Source organism: Perca flavescens, chromosome 3 (genome assembly GCF_004354835.1).
Source record: "Perca flavescens isolate YP-PL-M2 chromosome 3, PFLA_1.0, whole genome shotgun sequence".
Taxonomy (NCBI): domain Eukaryota; kingdom Metazoa; phylum Chordata; class Actinopteri; order Perciformes; family Percidae; genus Perca; species Perca flavescens.
In genome coordinates this window covers 20754992-20761520 of record NC_041333.1, presented here as the reverse complement: position 1 = coordinate 20761520, position 6529 = coordinate 20754992, and positions in this window count along the sequence as shown.

The window sequence follows — 6529 nt, the reverse complement described above, 5'->3', positions numbered from 1 at the left end:
CATGTGGGGATTACAAATGTGGAATGAGAGGTTGTGGGTAATGGGAGGTGATGCTAAAGGAGAGGAGAGTGGCCTATAAGAAGAGATGGGGTAAGGTGCAAAATGAACGAGGAAGCTAAAGCTGAGGATGGAAGAGTATATAGAGAAGTGGAAGACAAAGAAAGGGAAACCCCTAGGCTGCATTACACCCAACAATACAATACTTACTGCCAATTTGAACATTTTAATCCATTGCCAGTATTATGTTGGAAAGTGTGAATGGTGGCCTTCCTACCATTGAAATTAAATGATTTAGGATCAAGAATGTACTCAGGCAAACTCCTTTTCAATCTGCCTGTTGGATTATAAATGATCATGCGTCCGAACTTAACAATTGATTACTACAATTGAAACTAATGGATTATTGATGGACAGACAATTGAATGGCAACTGGTTTTAATAATTGATTAATTGTAAAATCCTTTTCAAGCAAACATGCTAAGCAGCCTATGGTTTCATTTCTGGAATGTGAGGATTTGCTGCTTTACTCTGTTTTATATAATGTAATCTGAATATATTTGAGTTCAACTTGGCTTCAGGGGAATTATTATTATTTTTCTCTATTTTCTGACATTTTACAGACCACAACAATTGTTTGACAAAAAAGAAGTCAGAATAACTAATGAGAATAATTGTTAATTGAGATACCTTGTCATGGACTGAAGTGTTGGAGAGATAGACGACTAATCGACTGACATCACTGTCTTTGTCCTTACTATAAAGTAGGAAACGAGAAATGTGAAGAGACGATGAAGTGAAAAGAAATGGAAATGTAGAGAAGCACTGGCATGGTCTTCCTGTTAATAGGCCTAGCAGTGTGTGTCTTTGTGTGTATCTCTGTGGACCGACCTGGGGAGCGAGAGTAAATGTAGATTTTCTTGACATTTCAGTTACTGTATACCGACATTGAAGCTTTGTCTGACATTTAAATTTTCCATTGAGTTTTGCAGACTGCTCCCAATAAGTTGCTGTAAAATAAGACTGATCACCCGCCTCTGTGTGTATGGGAGATCATGCATGCATGAGAGTCATTGTGTATTCCTCGAGATTATCCCTTCAAATGCATGAGTACACTGGTGTGTGTGGTTTTCCATTCAACTGCATGTCTGTGTCTATATACTTTAGCTTCTCCTGTTACAATAATTTATCTCAGACTTGACTGTGTGGTTTTAATAATTGTAAATCCCCATGTGGAGAACATACTAGTGATGAACTAATGTTCACACTACCTGCTTGATCCCGCAAACTCTCTAAATCCCCCAGTTTCATCCAGAACTATTCTTGCACAGGGAGAAGAGATAATATTTGCTTAACATTTTTGAGGTGAAGGATTGAGGGCAGTTTCTACAGGGAACAGGGCAGTGCAGTCTTACGTCAATGTGAAGTGGCTGAGGGAATTTCTCTGGAGGGAAAAAAGAGCCAGAGGTGGCAGCCAGTCCAGAACACATCTATTGTTCTGACACATGGTGGTTTATAAGTGCAATTAGTGCCAGAAGTCCTTGGGCTGCTGATTAACTCTGTAGTTGTTAAACGAGACCTGAAGGCATATGTTTTGGACATCAGCATGGATCATTGTAAAAAATGTGCAGTGCTGCCCACTGATCCCCCTCTAGTGGTGTCTCAGTCCAGACAGCAGGGTGGCTGCCCGCCAGGACCAAGGCTCAATCTTAGAAGAAATTTAGCATTTTAAGGATGAGGCTATTTGCACCCCTGGTAAAATTAGCAGTGTATGTTATTCGTACCCTGGTGCAATTAGAAGAGCTATTCGTACCCTGGTGCAATTAGAAATGAATGCTTTTTGTACCCCGCCGGTGCACACAGCAATATGTTATATTAATACCCTGTCTGGTACAAATATCAATGTATGCTATTTGCACCCCTGTGCATTTACAGTACCTTGGCATATATTTACACACAGTTATCCATACTACTCATGTATTACACCTTTTTGGAAGATTATCGCCCTGACATTCTTACCCTAACCATAACCAATCCCACTCCTCTTGCCTAAACCTAACCAACCCAACCAGAGCAGGCATATTCATGAGTCTTCCCCTACCACCCTGCAAAAATTTGTTTGCGTTCGCGGGCCCTGACTTGCGCAATTGCATGCAAATTATCCAATCCAAAATGAAAAAAACAAGATCACCTCCCCAGGGAATCAAACTCCAGACTCCCAGACCAAAGCTCAGTGTTCTAACCACTCACCTAGCAGTTCTTACAGGATGTTGTACAACTGTTTACCACTTGGTGTCTTCAAGCCTCGGTTGCTAGGTAACCATACTGTATACAAAAAATAGGTACAAACTAACAGTTGTATGCTTTCACTGAAGACAGAAAGCGCAACTGTAGTATCCATTTTCCGCTAGAAATTCAATTGTTATAAACTTTAGAGACAAAACTTTCCTAATATGCCAGTTTTTGCGGTCATGGAAGATGAACGTCCGCCATGATTTCGTTGCACGCGAGCAATGTGTTTTTGTTGTTACGTCACAGGGTGTGAATAGCTCAGCTCTGTGGCCGAGGCTATTCGTACCGGGGGTGCAAATAGACACTCCGGCATTTTCAATCATAATAGTAATAACTTTATTTGTATAGCACCTTTTTAAAAACAATAGTTTACAAAGTGCTTTGACAGTGGAAACAAAAGCACATACAAATCAATACACATCAACTCAATATACAGTATACACAGCATTGAAATAAAAAAGGAAAGATGGGGTAGCCTTAAAGGACAGAAAAAATTTACTATTCAATAAACAAAATGAAAATGTCTGATGCTAAATGATTTCATCATCTATGTGCATTTCTAAAATACTAAAATACGTCCCCCCTTATGAAGCTAGTTGCATTTAATTGGTCAAAATGCCCACATGTAAATGCATTTTAAAGGCAGAGAAGGATAGCTTAATGTGCAGCCATCACAAGTGCATCATAAGTGCTTATGTGTCTCCAGTAATATAGAGCGGAGACAGGAGAATGACATCAGCACTAAGACTGTGGCACCAAACAAAATATTACTAAACTATTAAAGGTACTCTAAGCAATGTCACGCGTTTTTTAGGCTACAACATTTTTTGTCACATACAGCAAACATCTCCTCACTATCCGCGAGCTGCCAGTACCCTAAACACACTGTAAAAAAACGCAGTCTCTGTAGACAGCCCAGGCTCCACAAACGCCAACAAAAACAAAGTGGTCCAACCTGAGGCCTGTACTACGAAGCAAGATCAACAAGCCCTGGATCTCTTTCAGTTATCCGGCTTCACCTAACCTAACAACCGCGGTCCTGGATAAGCTGGATCACGACGCTGGTTATCAACTAGTTCAATCAACTCAGGGTTTCTCAATCCAGCGGCGCGCGCGTTCACATAAAAGAGGCGGTGTTTGCGCACCACAACCAATCGCAAACATCTACCAAAGCCGCATGTTTTATATAAGAAGAGCAAATTATAATTCTACATAAATATGAAGAACACAGACACGGTTTTACAGAGAAAACGCAATACAGTTGCTGCTTCCTAAAACAGGAAGGAAAGCTGGCAAAAAAAAAATAGCCGACGCTGTAAAGGTGTAAATCTACTTTTATATCTTATATCACTTCCCCATCAGTCAGGACCAAGATCTGACCATAATTACACTTGTGCTTTCCATAAACTGTCGTTGCTTTAGCCTATTATTTCAGTTGCAACCCTGGCAGTGGGAAGCGATCGTGAGAGCAAATAAAAAATATAAAGAGGTTTCTTCCCAAGAGGGAGTTTTTCCTCGCCACTGTCGCACTGCTTGCTCTTGAGGGAATTACTGTAATTGTTGGGGCTTTGTAAATTATATAGTGTGGTCTAGACCTACTCTATCTGTAAAGTGTCTTGAGATAACTTGTGTTATGATTTGATACTATAAATAAAATTGAATTGAATTGTAATTAAATGTTTTAACTTTTATGAGCTCACCACTCTCTCTCCCTCTCTCTCTCTCTCCGCACCGAGCTCCGCCTGATCTTCTATAAGAACGGTGACGCCATTATCAATCGAGTATTGATTAGTCAGTGGGCGGTGCTTTTATACTGGTTGATCTCTGATCTCCAAGTTAACCTGCTCCCGACCAGGTTAGGCGTTCAGCATGAGTTACCACGGCGATTAGGGCTGAACGATTTTTGAAAATAATCTAATTGTGATTTTTTCCCCAAATATTGCGATTTGATTATTTTTTTAAGCTCTTTGTCTCCTGTATTATTCAACAAAGACAAACAATAAATCATTGTATAGTATGAACAACACACAAGACAGTTAAATAAGTAAAAAAAAAAAAAAAGTTGTGTATGTGTGTATATGTATATATATATATATATATATATATATATATATATATATATATATATATATATATATATACACACACACACACACACACACACACACACACACACACGCAAGTAGTTTTTTACAGTGCACTGAGAGGAGCTGCCTCCAGCCCCTCCCCCTCGTGAAGTTGCGTGCCGTGTGCATGACACCGTCAACCAGAGTTGTCAAGTAACAAAGTACAAATACTTCGTTACCTTACTTAAGTAGAAATTTTGGGTATCTATACTTTACTGGAGTAATTATTTTACAGCATACTTTTTACTTCTACTCCTTACATTTTCACGCAATTATCTGTACTTTCTACTCCTTACATTCTAAAAATAGCCTTGTTACTCATATTTCAGTTTGGCTTGTTTTCATTCCAGCTCGTCAGTCATCGTTCAAAAAAACACACACACAAAAAACCTATCCAAATCGCTCCATCCGGAGAGAGTGAATTTGATTCTGGTTGGATGAGAAGTATAAACATAGCTATTCCGACACCCTATTGGTTTGTATGCGATCCATAACACCTCTACAGACCCGGTGCTAATACGCCACCGGTGCCTTAACGACCGTTATCTACCGGACCGAATAGCAACACGGATTTCGGTGCCTTAGGTGCCTGCGCGCGATGCTCCAAAACGGACGTTAGAGGAACTGAACATCGCCGCACGGGACGCTAGTCAACACTACAGTTGGAAGCAGGTTAGCCTAGCGTTAGCTAGAAGATGGAGTAAACATGATAAAATGCTGAGAGCTAAACGGTGTAAAAGTGTGTCTATATTTCACTGGAGAGGAGTCTGACACCAGACTGTAGCTGCCGTTGTCTGAAAAACACAGAAGAGATGTAGCCTACGTGTCACCTTTTTCAGCCCTTCTGAGTTTGCAGGTATTATTTTAATATACTGTAACATTATTATAGTCATATGATTTTGTCCCGTTTTAGAGTTAAGCTGTTGTCCTTAATGGCATTTCCCCCCCTTACATCAGGGGTCTTGAACGTTTTTTAAGCCAAGGATCCCTTAACTTAAAGTGAGATGTAGCAGGGACCCCCTACTACATATTGTATGAAATTAAGTTGCATATTAAATTGGGCCTACAATAACTGTTAGGGTAACTTATTATTATGTTAAGGCATTTTATTTTTTATTTTTTTTAAAGACTCAAAAATGTACAATAATTCGGAGGCCCCCCTGCAATGACTCTGAGGACCCCCTGTTGAAGATCTCTGCCTTACATTACTTTTACTTTTATACTTTAAGTAGTTTTGAAACCAGTACTTTTACACTTTTACTTAAGTAAAAAGCTTGAGTTGATACTTCAACTTCTACAAAAGTCTTTTCAAACCCTAGTATCTATACTTCTACTTGAGTAATGAATGTGACTACTTTTGACACCTCTGCCGTCAACACTGCACTAGCTCAGAGAGGCTATCGTTACGTTAGCTGCTGGTGGTCTTGCCGTGGGATTGACCGTACTAATAAAACCGTTAAAATACTGCGGCCACGCTGCTGGAAAGCTCCCCGAACCGTCATTTATCAGTCTGATTGTTACCCCTCTCAGTGGCAGCTCCTCCACCCATATCTTTATAACGGAGCTAACCGCTAACCGGAGCTAACCGCTAATCAGAGCTAGCTCGTTGCCAACCGAGCCTTCAGTTCTGCGTGCCTGTATCCATTAACTGCATGTATGGACTCGAGCCCGAACAAAACCCTTCATTTTATTAAAATAGCTGTAAAAGATTTAAACTTCAACTCAGAATTGTTTGAATGACAGAGATCAGCTCAAGGTACGGTGTAGCGTTAGCGTGCTAAGTTGATGCTTTCTCTGCGGAGTGCAGACTGATTTGCTCTCGCGAGTCACCAGATCGAGACCAAATCGCAGCCTTTGCGATTAGGAAATCGCGTTTTAACATATCGCGATATTATCGCAAATGCAATTAATTGTTCAGCCCTAACGGCGATTGAACCCGCTAACAACTGATCCACCTTCGTAGTACAGAAAATCCTGGGTTGAGCCTTAAGTTAGCTCGTTAACGCCAAATCCTGCTTCGTAGTACAGGCCTCGGGACCATGAAACATACACAAACCGTGTTCCAGTGTTCAGCCAGTAATGGACAAGAAGGGTTTGGTGATGGTGGTGGTGGT